The sequence below is a fragment of the Phaseolus vulgaris genome, chromosome 4, assembly GCF_051622355.1.
Source record: "Phaseolus vulgaris cultivar YP4 chromosome 4, ASM5162235v1, whole genome shotgun sequence".
NCBI classification, from domain to species: Eukaryota; Viridiplantae; Streptophyta; class Magnoliopsida; order Fabales; family Fabaceae; genus Phaseolus; species Phaseolus vulgaris.
The window spans coordinates 16,410,492-16,424,511 of record NC_143501.1 but is presented as its reverse complement, the minus strand read 5'-3'; positions in this window follow the sequence as shown (position 1 = coordinate 16,424,511).

The following is a 14,020-nucleotide window of genomic DNA, read 5'->3' as shown; positions in this document are numbered from 1 at the left end:
AGAAAAAAAACTTTTCTCTTTTAAAAAGGATTGAACTAGCTTGCAAGGGACTAGGATTGATCTTTACAAGAATTCTAAACACCCTAGACTAAGCTCAAACCAAAAGCAGCACAACTTCAATCTTCATCACAAATTTGAATCATGAAAGCTCCCATGTTCTACAACCTCTAGGTCTTCATCCTCCTTATTATGTGGTTGTGTGTGGTTGGGGGTTGTGCCATTAGAACCAATAGGAAGAATGTAGAACAATGAGGGTAGGAAGAACTTACAAAGATAATGAGTGAAGAGAACGTTCAAAAGAGTTGAAAAGAGAGCGCGAAGGAGAAGAAAGAAAACATAGAGAACAAAAGCATAAGTGGCGTGGAGCTTCGAATTAGGTTAATAACGAGGGTATAAACAATGATTGTAAGAGGAACCATTGTCTATTTAAATCACAGAGGGAATAGACAATGGTTGTTGACGGTTGTCTATTCCCTCTGTAATTTAAATAGACAACGGTTCCTCTTATAATCGCTGCCTATCTACCCATTCTAATTTAAAAAATGCCACTGCGTTTTGATAGACAACATTTGGTAGTGAAACACTTTTTTGCACTGGTGAATGTATCATACTAATAATTATATCTATAAAGAGTGTCTCATGGGTTAAGACACTCCAAATATTTTAGTTATATTTTAGTTATATTTATAACATTCTTTTTTGTTGATAAAAAAAATTATGATTTAAAAAAAATGTCAAACTCAAGACAACATAAAACACAGGAAAGCGGGAAGACAAATATGTGTGTTCAATCTTTTAGGATTGGTTGCGTAATTCATATTAGACATCGAGCTCGTTGTATTTTAGTTAATTATTATAATTTTCTATATATAAATACTGTTGAACCAAGTGGTGTTCAAGCTTTGAAGAATCCAAACCCTTTGAAGGATGTTAGACATCGAGCTCGTTATATTTTAGTTAATTATTATAATTTTCTATATATAAATACTGTTGAACCAAGTGGTGTTCAAGCTTTGAAGAATCCAAACCCTTTGAAGGATGTTGAAGCCTTGGTTGTGCTTGCTGTTGCTGTGCTGGTTTAGTCTAGTTCTGGGGTAGTTTGAGTGTTGTAATCCACCCCTTGATCGAATCTAAAGGATAGGCATTCTCAATCTTTGTGAAAGTAAAGTGTTTTCAAACTAAGTTAAAAAAACCGATTGTTTTGTCAAAACAACCGATTGTTTATACTTAGATGTTTTGAGAAAAGATTGAAAACTGTTTTTCAAATGGTTGAACTGTTAAAACAAAAACAACCGATTGATTCGAGGAAACAACCGATTGTTTGTTTTGGGACCATAACAGAAAAACTGTTTTATCTTTGACTGAGCTATAAATGATTTAACTGCTTACGCTCCAGTCATTAAATGCTTTGACCAATCTTTTAATGCAATTTAAAAGTTTGTTAAGATTTGATAACAAACTACATCTTTGAATATATTCAGAAAAACAGATTTGAGAATTAATTTTTTACAAGTTTTTGCTAAGAGTTTTTCAGTTTTTCAAAGAGCTAAGATTGCTGAAAGTTTGTGATTGATCAAAGTTTGTGGAATAGGATTCTGCTTGTATTGATTTCAGATTATCTTTTGTAACAAGTGTAATCCTTGTACTCTGTGAAACAAGTTTTCGTTTCTGTGTTTGCTGAGATTGGCTGTGTGTTCTTGAGGGGATCAAGATCAACAATCTTAGTGTTGGTGTGTTGGCTAAGAAGAGTGTGTGTCTTGAGGTGTTCAAGGTCACTTTCTTGGTTGTGGTGTAAGTGATTAAGTTGTGATTGCTTAGTGGATTTCCTCAGGGTTTCTGAGAAGACTGGATGTAGCTCTGGATTTGGAGTGAACCAGTATAAACATCTGTGTGCAATCTCTCTATCCCTAACTCTTTAAATTCAGTTTTGATATCAGTTAACTGGTATAAACAACCGATTGTTTCGGTAAAACAACCGATTGTTTTTACTAGTGTTGTGACTTTTGCTTTATGTTTTCAAAAACTGATTTCTTAATCAAGGTTTTCTTGAAGTAATTTCATTCAAAGTTTAAAAGTTTGCAAAAATCCTCTTTAAACAATTCACCCCCTCTAGTTTAAAGCCATATATTCTAACAAATACAATTAAAATAAGTATTATATAGTATTTCCTTAAGCAAATTAAATTATATTGTAATTGTTTTCAAATCAATAAAAAAAATTAAAATTTAATTGAGAATTATAAATAAAAGATTATAAATTGAAAGGATTAAACATAAGAAAAATTAACTAAAAAATGTATAGTGTGGAATGATAAAGAGAATATTTGTTGACCAATTGTTAAGCATTAGAATATTGTTTTTGTTATATTATTTGTTCAATTGAAATTATTTTTTTAATAAAAATCATAAAAAATGTATGGAATCATATGTCTATTTCAGTAATGTTAATTTTTTTGCTTTTATTAATTATTATATAAAATGTAAACAAAATAAAAAAATATACAAACAAAAGGAGATTACAAATATTAATAAAGAAGAAACATAATGGTGGAAAAAATAAGAGAGATAGGTAGTTTGAAATGCAATGGTATATATTATTGTAGAGTTTGAGATTCTATTGTATTGAAAAGAGAATAGAAGTAGAAAGATGGTAAAAAAAGAAAATCAAGGCATTTTTAAGCCATAGACAACACCTGCATGTTTGGGCAAGTCAAACTGAGTATGAAAATAAAGAGTTTTAATTTTATTAAAATCATGGAAAGTAACTAAGCTATCGGAACCTGCATGATGAAGCTATTAGACGGTTGGAGGAAAGATTGCAAAGCCTTGAAGTGCAGCAAGCTAGACGTTCTCATTCTCACCATGGTTCACGGCATTCTCATAAACCTTCATCAAGAGGCTCTTCCAATGATCATGGATGTGAAGAAGAACATAGAACAAGGAGACCTCAACCCAACTTTCATGGATATAGACCACCTTATGCTCATGAAGATAAACGTGAAGATGGCTACTACCGTGATGCAAAGGCCAAGCTACCTTCGGTGAAAATTCCTAGTTTCAATGGGGATAGTGATCTTAATGTGTATCTAGATTGGGAGGCTAAATGTGAACAGATTTTTGACCTCCATGAGATCCTAGATGAGCACAAATATAAGCTAGCCACCTTAGAATTTAGTGATTATGCCATGAAATGGAGGCATGGTGTTGTAAAGGACATTATCTATCACATGGGTCCTCCCGTGGACTCTTGGAACTCTTTAAAGGATCAAATGCGCCGTAGGTTTGTGCCACCACACTTTAGGAAAGACCTCATATTGAGACTCCAACGGTTTCAACAAGGCACGCTAAGTGTGGATGCTTATTATAAGGAATTAGAAACGCTTTTGCTTAAAGTTGATTTGAAAGAAAGCGATGAAGCTATGATTGCTAGGTTTGTGAGTGGTCTAAGGAAGGATATTCAAGATATTGTTGACTTACAAGAGTATTCATCATTGAGTTCTTTAGTTCATCTTTCAATGAAGGTGGAAGCCCAACTTGCTAAGAAAAATTCTTTCAAAAATGTTCCCAATGATGGATACTACAACAATTCTTGGAAGAACAAAAAGTCTTTTTCTAAATTTCCTTCCAAAGATTCTTCTTTCAAACTAAAGGAATCTAAGCCTTCTACTTCTAGGCCTAAATCACCAATTAAATCGTCTAGTAAGAAATGCTTTAAGTGTATGGGTTATGGTCACATTGCGGCTAATTGTCCTTCTAAAAGGAATATGTTTGTGCATAATGGCATTGTCATGAGTGAGCATGATTCGGATTCACCTAGGCATTCTTCACCTTCTAGGGCGTCTAGTGAGAATGAGAGTGAGAATCCACTTAAAGGAGATTTGTTAGTTGTGAGAAGACTTCTTGGACAAGTTTCACAACCTTTTGATGAAAGTCAAAGGGAAAATATTTTTCATACAAGATGTCTTATTCAAAACAACATTTGTTCTTTAATAGTGGATGGGGGTAGTTGTGCTAATGTGGCTAGTACAAGAGTAGTAGATAAACTTGGATTGCCTACTATCTCTCATACAAAGCCCTACAAATTGCAATGGCTTAGTGAAGTAGGAGAAATAGTTGTGAATAAACAAGTCCTCATCCATTTCTCCATTGGAAAATACAAAGATGAGGTATTATGTGATGTTGTGCCCATGGAAGCAACCCATGTTCTTTTGGGAAGGCCTTGGCAATATGATAGAAAAGTTTTTCATGATGGCTTTACCAACAAACTTTCTTTTGATTTCCATGGTCACAAGGTTACTTTAAAATCTCTCTCTCCAAGAGAAGTCCATGAGGACCAAATCATTATGAAGAAAAAGAGGGAGGGTGAAAAAGATAAAAAAAGTCCTAAGCCTACACTTCTTGTGTCTAGGCATGAGGTTCAAAGGGAAATAGTAGCTCACAATCCTATCTTCTTAACTATCCCTAGACCTCTTAAGTTAGAACCACTTGTTGATAGTTCTCATGACTTGGATAATTTGGTAAAGGAGTTTCAAGATGTGTTTCAAGATCCTCCAAAAGGCCTTCCACCTTTGAGAAGGATTGAGCACCAAATTGATTTAATTCCGGGATCTTCCTTACCAAATCGTCCGACCTATAGAACCAATCCAAGTGAAACCAAGGAAATTCGCCAACAAATAGAGGCTTTGATTGAAAAAGGTTGGGTCCAAGATAGCATGAGCCCTTGTGCTGTGCCTATTATCCTTGTCCCTAAGAAAGATGGCACATGGAGAATGTGTTCGGATTGTAGGGCTATCAATAACATTACAATTAAGTATAAGCATCCCATACCTAGGCTTGATGATTTGTTGGATGAATTGCATGGTTCAAAAATCTTTACAAAGATTGATCTTAAAAGCGGCTACAATCAAATCCGTATCAAACCGGGTGATGAATGGAAGACGGCTTTTAAGACCAACTTTGGCTTATATGAGTGGTTAGTTATGCCCTTTGGCTTAACTAATGCTCCAAGTACTTTCATGCGCCTCATGCATCATGTTTTGAGACCTTTCATTGGTAAGTTTGTTGTTGTTTAGTTTGATGATATACTCATTTATAGCTTATCTTTGAAAGACCATAGGTTGCATGTTAGGCAAGTTTTAGAAACCCTTAGGAAGGAACATTTGTATGCTAACCTTGCTAAATGTATGTTTGCACTTGATCATATAGAATTCCTAGGGTTTGTTGTGAGTAGCAAAGGGGTCCATGTGGATCAAGCTAAGGTGATGGCCATTCAAAATTGGCCTACACCTAAATCCATGAATGAAGTCCGAAGTTTCCATGGACTTGCTTCTTTTTATAGAAGATTTGTACCTAACTTTGGTACAATAGCTGCACCACTCAATGATATAGTAAAAAAGGATGTGGTTTTTCAATGGGGAGAAGCACAACAAAAAGCTTTTGATATTTTGAAGGAAAAATTGACTAATGCTCCCATCTTAGCCCTTCCTAATTTTGCTAAAACCTTTGAGATTGAGTGTGATGCTTCAAGCATAGGCATTAAGGCTGTTCTCCTTCAAGAGGGCCACCCTATAGCTTATTTTAGTGAGAAATTGAAGGGAAGTCATCTCAACTATACCACTTATGATAAAGATTTATATGCACTTGTTAGGGCTTTGTTTACTTGGCAACATTATCTTTTTCCTAAAGAGTTTGTGATTCATAGTGATCATGAATCTCTTAAATATTTGAAAAGCCAAAACAAGCTTAACAAGAGGCATGCTAAGTGGGTGGAATTCCTTGAGCAATTTCCTTATGTGATTAAACACAAGCAACACAAAATAAACATTGTGGTCGATGCCCTTTCTAGAAGATATGCCTTGATTACTCAATATCTTGGCTTTGATCACATTAAGGATCTTTATCATGATGACCTTGAATTTTCTCCTATCTATCAAGAGTGTCTTAAAGGAGGACACAAAGACTTTTTTATACAAGATGGCTTTCTTTTTAAAGGAAAACGTCTTTGTGTTCCCCAATGCTCAATTAGATTATCTCTTGTTAGAGAAGCACATGAGGGAGGATTAATGAGTCACTTTGGGGTTGCTAAAACTTTGGATGTGTTGCATGAACATTTTTATTGGCCTCATATGCATAAACATGTTCATAGTTTGTGTGATAAATGCATAGCTTGCCGCAAGGCTAAATCTAGGATGCATCCCCATGGTCTATATACTCCTCTCCCTATCCCTTCAATGCCTTGGGTTGACATATCTATGGATTTCATCTTAGGATTACCCAAGACATCAAAGGGAAAGGATTCCATTTTTGTGGTAGTGGATCGTTTTTCAAAGATGGCTCACTTTATTCCTTGCCACAAAGTGGATGATGCATGTCATATTGCAAACCTCTTCTTTCAAGAAGTGGTTCGTTTGCATGGGATTCCTAGAACTATTGTGTCCGATAGAGATCCAAAGTTCTTGAGTCACTTTTGGAAGACCTTGTGGGGTAAGCTTGGTACTAAGCTTTTATTTTCTACCACTTGTCACCCACAAACCGATGGTCAAACCGAAGTGGTCAATAGAACTTTAGGACAACTATTGAGATGCTTCATTTCCAGGAATCCTAGAGTGTGGGAGAATTTACTACCCCATGTTGAGTTTGCATATAACCGTGTAGTAAATTCTACCACCTCACAATCTCCTTTTGAGGTTGTCTATGGGTTTAACCCCTTAACACCTCTTGATCTTCTTCCTATTCCCATTCTTGGAGATGTCTTGTGCAAAGATGGGGATGAAAAGGCTTCTTTTGTGAAAACTTTGCATAAAGACATCAAGATGAGAATTGAGAAGAAGGTTGGCAAGTATGCTGAACTTGCCAATAAAAGGAGAAAAGCATTGTTGTTTGAGGAAGGTGATTGGGTTTGGCTTTATTTGAGGAAGGATCGCTTTCCTAATCAAAGAAAGTCCAAACTAATTCCTCGTGGTGATGGACCTTTCCAAGTCCTCAAGAGGATTAATGACAATGCTTATGAGTTAGATATGCCTGATACATACCTTGGTAGTCATACATTTAATATCAGTGATCTAACTCCTTTTTCTGTAGGTCTCTAGAATTCGTGGCCGAATTCTCTTTAACTCGGGGAGTATGATGGAGATCAAGTTCAAGACCAAATGGAGGCCAATACTCAAGGACAAGAAGAGGAAGAGGCTCAAGTGCTAGACGCTCAAGGAGTTGGTAGCCCACCTCAAAGGCTTACAAGAAGTCAATTCAAAGCATTAGGAAATAATGGAAGGTTGTTTTCTCTTTTTGTAATATCTTTGTTTGAAGGTGCTTAGAGGGAAACATAAGAAACCTCTTTTGTAAAAGTATCTTTAGGTCTTTAGTTTAGGAAAATAGTAGGAAGCTTGGGGGGTGTGAGCTTAGTAGAGGGGTGTAGGTGTAATAGGGAGGTGCCAAACTAAGAGAGAAAGTCACACCTTCCTCATGCTCTAGGATTGGCGCCACTTTTATGTCATTTGGGGGGGATTTTGAATTTAATTAGCTTCTCATTTCAGCACCTCTTAGGCTATAAATAAAGATGCTTGCCTTGTAAAATTCAGATAGGAAATTTGTAATAGAGAACTCTACTCAATTTGAGAGAGAATTTGTGAGAGCTTGCTTCTCCTTCACCTTGTCTTATCTTGAGTGCATTTGGTTCTCTCAAGTGGCGGCACTAGCTCACTTATCTTGGAGTCTTCATCCTCTAAGTGGCGTGATCATCAAACCAAAGCATCCATCTCCATAAGTTCTTCTTTCTTTCATCTCCATATTCATATGAAATTCCTAAAACATGTTTAACTTCCTTTTTGGTTCGGCATTTCAACCTATTTTCTAGTTTTGCTTCGGTTCTTAGTTCATTGGTTGTTTATAGTTGTTTCTTCTTCAATTCTAGCTTAATTGTTCGGTGCATTTCTGTTCTTGTTCATTTTATTTGGTGCTTTTGCCTTTTTACACAATTTGTTCGGTTCAATTGACAATAGATGGCTCCTCCATATGAGTTTGGTGTTTGGTGCAAGTCTTGGTGAGTTCTTGAAACATAGAACCTTGATCCAATTCTATCATAAGTGCCTAAGCTATTTCAACTCAAGTTGAGTCCATAGAATGTCAAAGAATCATCTCTTCTTTGCTAGTGGATTCATATAAGGAAACAAGTGAAAAGTTCTTTCAAAATTAAAAATGTTGTTTCATCTTTGAAACCTTTTGAACTTCTTCACATGGATCTCTTTGGACCCTTAAGAACTATGAGTCTTGGTGGAAATTATTATGCTCTTGTTATTGTTGATGACTTTTCTAGGTACACTTGGACTCTTTTCTTGGAATCAAAGAGTGATGCCTTTTCTGCTTTTAAGAAGTTAGCAAGAAGGTTACAGAACACAAAGAACAACAACATAGGTTCTATTAGAAGTGATCATGGAGGAGAATTTCAAAATGAGAAGTTCAGCAAATTCTGTGAGAAGATGGGGATTCTGCACAACTTCTCTGCTCCAAGAACACCACAGCATAATGGAGTGGTAGAGAGGAAGAACAGGTCTCTTGAAGAGCTAGCAAGGACAATGCTTAGTGAATCATCACTTCCTAAGTACTTTTGGGCAGATGCAGTGAGCACCTCATGTTATGTGATGAATAAGGTGCTTATAAGGCCTATTTTGAAGAAAACTCCATATGAACTCTTCAATGGAAGGAAGCCTAACATCAGTCATCTCGAAGTCTTTGGCTGCAGCTGTTTCATTCTCAATAATGGAAAGGAAAACTTGGGAAAGTTTGATGAGAAAGCGGACCTTGGTATCTTCATAGGGTATTCACTCACAAGTCATGCATATAGAGTCTACAACAAGAGGTTGATGACTGTAGAAGAATCAGTTCACGTTGTCTTTGATGAGGTAGATCACAAAAGCAATCAAATCTCAAAGACCAGTGCTGAAGAAGATGAACAGAGCATCAGTTTGGAGAAGTTGGAAACCTGTGCAGAAAAACAACCGGTTGATTCGCAGAAACAACCGATTGAAATTCTGCAACAGAGTGAGCTGCCCAAGGAGTGGAGGATTCCTAGAGATCTGTCAGTGGATAACATCATAGGGCAGATAAAGGAGGTGTCTCCACACGTAGCTCCATCTCAAACTTCTGCAGGCACACAACTTTTGTCTCTCAAATTGAACCAAAGTCAATTGAGGAAGCTCTCAAGGATGAGAAGTGGGTTGAAGCTATGCATGAAGAGTTGAATCAATTTGCAAGGAATGAGGTATGGTTTCTTGTCCCTAAAACTGATAAAATGAATATTATTGGTTCAAAATGGGTTTTCAGGAACAAGCTAGATGAAGATGGTGTGATCACAAGGAACAAAGCAAGGCTAGTTGCCAAGGGCTACAATCAAGAAGAGGGCATAGATTATGGTGAAACCTTTGCTCCTGTTGCTAGATTGGAGGCTGTGAGACTGCTGCTGGCTTTTGCTTGTATGAGTGGTTTCAAACTCTTCCAAATGGATGTCAAGAGTGCCTTCTTGAAAGGCTACATCAATGAGGAAGTCTATGTAGATCAACCACTAGCCTTTGAAGATCATAAGTATCCCAACCATGTCTTCAAGTTGAAGAAAGCTTTGTATGGGCTGAAGCAAGCTCCAAGACAGTGGTATGAGAGGCTTAGCAACTTCCTGCTATCTCATGGATATGAAAGAGGAATGGTAGACAAGACTCTCTTCATCAAGAAATCAAATGCAGAAATAATTCTTGTGCAAATCTATGTTGATGATATCATTTTTGGTGCTACACAAGACAGCCTGTGTGAAGAATTTGTGGCTGCAACGAAAGGTGAGTTTGAAATGTCTATGATGGGAGAACTATCTTTCTTTCTTGGATTGCAGGTTAAGCAAACAAAGGATGGGATCTTCTTAAGTCAATCAAAGTATTGCAAGGAGATTCTCAAGAAATTTGAAATGGAGAGTTGCAAAGAAACAAGCACTCCAATACCATCAAGCTGTTACAGGGATATGGATGCTGCTGGAAAAGGGTGTAGATCAAACAAAATACAGAGGATTGATTGGATCTTTGCTTTATCTAACAGCTAGTAGGCCGAACATCATGTTTGCGGTGTGTCTATGTGCAAGATATCAAGCAAATCCTAAAGAGTCACACTTCAAAGTTGCAAAAAGAATTCTGAAATATCGCAAAGGAACATCATCTGTTGGATTATGGTATCCTTCTCACTCTCCAATTCATTTAATTGGTTATTCAGATTCTGACTTTGTAGGTTGCAAGCTAGATAGAAAGAGCACAAGTGGAACTTGCCACCTTCTTGGCTCAAGCCTAATCTCATGGCATAGCAAGAAGCAAGCATGTGTTGCTCTCTCTACTGCTGAGACTGAATACATTGCTGCTGGAAGCTGTTGTGTACAGATTCTGTGGCTCAAACAACAACTTGCAGACTTTGGATTACAAATCAACAAGGTTCCTTTGATGTGTGATAACACAAGTGCCATCAATCTTACCAAAAATCAGATTCAGCACTCAAGGACCAAACATATTGAGATAAGGCATCATTTCATCAGGAATCATTTAAACAATGGGAACTGTGAAGTGAAGTTTGTGGAGCCAAACTGCAGTTAGCTGACATCTTCACAAAATCTTTACCAAAAGAGAGGTTTTTCTTCTTAAGAAATGAGTTAGGTATCCTTGATCTTAATAATCTCTCCTAAATATGTTTTTGGTACATGCTAAAGTCCATTTGTGAAGACAAATAGAGGGAGAATTAATTGGTTCTTGTATATCTTTATCTGATACTGTATAATCTGTTAAAATCTCTGATATAAAAGTGTTTTCTGCTGTTGCTGATAAAAACAACCGATTGTTTCGTGTAAACAACCGATTGTTTATCATGTTTTATGCTTTGAATAAGTAAAAATCTAACTTGCTGCTGTAAGAAGCATTGGACAGTATAAATGTTATGTTTGTAGGTACTGCTTCAGATTCAATCAGATCAAACACAAGCACCAGGGATTTGTCTTCATCAAATAGGGGGAGATTGTTGAACCAAGTGGTGTTCAAGCTTTGAAGAATCAAAACCCTTTGAAGGATGTTGAAGCCTTGGTCGTGTTTGTTGTTGCTGTGCTGGTTTAGTCTAGTTCTGGGGTAGTTTGAGTGTTGTAATCCACCCTTTGATCGAATCTAAAGGATAGGCATTCTCAATCTTTGTGAAAGTAAAGTGTTTTCAAACTAAGTTAAAAAACCCGATTGTTTTGTCGAAACAACCGATTGTTTATACTTAGATGTTTTGAGAAAAGATTGAAAACTGTTTTTCAAATGGTTGAACTGTTAAAACCAAAACAACCGATTGATTCGAGGAAACAACCGATTGTTTGTTTTGGGACCATAACAGAAAAACTGTTTTATCTTTGACTGAGCTTTAAATGATTTAACTGCTTACGCTCCAGTCATTAAATGCTTTGACCAATCTTTTAATGCAATTTAAGAGTTTGTTAAGATTTGATAACAAACTACATCTTTGAATATATTCAGAAAAACAGATTTGAGAATTAATTTTTTACAAGTTTTTGCTAAGAGTTTTTCAGTTTTTCAAAGAGCTGAGATTGCTGAAAGTTTGTGATTGATCAAAGTTTGTGGAATAGGATTCTGCTTGTATTGATTTCAGATTATCTTCTGTAACAACTGTAATCCTTGTACTCTGTGAAACAAGTTTTCGTTTCTGTGTTTGCTGAGATTGGCTGTGTGTTCTTGAGGGGATCAAGATCAGCAATCTTAGTGTTGGTGTGTTGGCTAAGAGGAGTGTGTGTCTTGAGGTGTTCAAGGTCACTTTCTTGGTTGTGGTGTAAGTGATCAAGTTGTGATTGCTTAGTGGATTTCCTCAGGGTTTCTGAGAAGACTGGATGTAGCTCTGGATTTGGAGTGAACCAATATAAACATCTGTGTGCAATCTCTCTATCCCTAACTCTTTAAATTCAGTTTTGATATCAGTTAACTGGTATAATCAACCGATTGTTTCGGTAAAACAACCGATTGTTTTTACTAGTGTTGTGACTTTTGCTTTATGTTTTCAAAAACTGATTTCTTAATCAAGGTTTTCTTGAAGTAATTTCATTCAAAGCTTAAAAGTTTGCAAAAACCCTCTTTAAACAATTCACCCCCCCTCTAGTTTAAAGCCATATATTCTAACAAATACAATTAAAATAAGTATTATATAGTATTTCCTTAAGCAAATTAAATTATATTGTAATTGTTTTCAAATCAATAAAAAAAATTAAAATTTAATTGAGAATTATAAATAAAAGATTATAAATTGAAAGGAATAAACATAAGAAAAATTAACTAAAAAATGTATAGTGTGGAATGATAAAGAGAATATTTGTTTGACCAATTGTTAAGCATTAGAATATTGTTTTTGTTATATTATTTTTTCGATTGAAATTAATTTTTTAATAAAAATCATAAAAAATGTATGGAATCATATGTCTATTTCAGTAATGTTAATTTTTTTGCTTTTATTAATTATTATATATAATGTAAACAAAATAAAAAAATATACAAACAAAAGGAGATTACAAATATTAATAAAGAAGAAACATAATGGTGGAAAAAATAAGAGAGATAGGTAGTTTGAAATGCAATGGTATATATTATTGTAGAGTTTGAGATTCTATTGTATTGAAAAGAGAATAGAAGTAGAAAGATGGTAAAAAAAGAAAATCAAGGCATTTTTAAGCCATAGACAACACTTGCATGTTTGGGCAAGTCAAACTCAGTATGAAAATAAAGAGTTTTAATTTTATTAAAAACATGGAAAATGACTAAGCTATCGGAACCTGCATGATGAATTTTTTGGCACTTTTATACAAACCTAGGGACTCAGAAACTCTATTTAAATCGCCATAAAGGTTGGGACAAAATCTGGTGAGATGTTTAACGTCGTATACTCTATATCCAAAGAAGAATTTAACGAGTTGAAAAAAGTCACATTGGGAGGTAGAAATGGTTGCATATAAAGAAAATGTTGGCTCAATATCTTCACCATGTACCCAAAATCATAGGTACTATGAAAAGCAATCCACTAAATATTATTGTTGCAGAGGAGTCCTGAGAGCACCATCAACTCAGCGAATTAGACAATGCTCATTCCAAACTTTCGATTCTTATCAAAATTCATGCCTAGACGTTGGAGGAGGGCGATGGAGTGAGGAGCATGAGGATTGTTGATCTAGAGTGATCAATGGCTTTGAAGAATCCAAATCCAAGTTTTTGATGCAAGGCTGGAGTTGCTGCTATGTTTAGGATAGGATTTGGGTAGTTTAAATGTGTAATCCACTCTTTGTTGAATCTAAAGCTAATGTGTTTTAAAACCTTTTTGAGTTTAAAGTGTTTTTCAAACTAAGTGAAAAACAACCTGTTGTTTTATCGAAACAACCGATTGTTTTACTCTTAGGTGTTTTTGAAAAGGTTGAAAACTGTTTTGGTTGGTTGACTTGCTGTCAAACCAAAACAATCGATTGTTTCGTGGTTTCAATCGATTTTTTCTTTGAAAATCCTAACAAAAATTCTTTTTTGTTAATTGAGTGTGCTTTAAATGATTTTCAACTGAATACGCTCCTCTATTAAATGCTTTGACCATTCTTTCAAAGGTATAAATAGTTTGTTCATGTTTTGTAACAAACAAGAAAAACATATTTTAGTTTTTCAGTTGTGATAGATTGCTTCCAAGTTTTGAACATTCACAAAAAGCTTTGGGTTTTCTAAAGAGAGAGTGGAATAGGATTACATCTGTATTGATTTTAGATTGTTCTGTAAACAAGTGTAATTCGTTCTGAATTTTCTATAAATTATGGTGTTGTTGCCAATGAGTGTTGTGTGCTCTTGAGGTGGTCAATATCAACATTCTTGGTGTGTTGTGTCAAAGTGAGTGTGTTTCTTGAAGGGTTCAAGGTCACTACTTTGGTGGTTTGTGTGTAATTTGTATTGATTGCTTAGTGGATTGCCCAGTGGCTTCTGGGGACTGAATGTAGT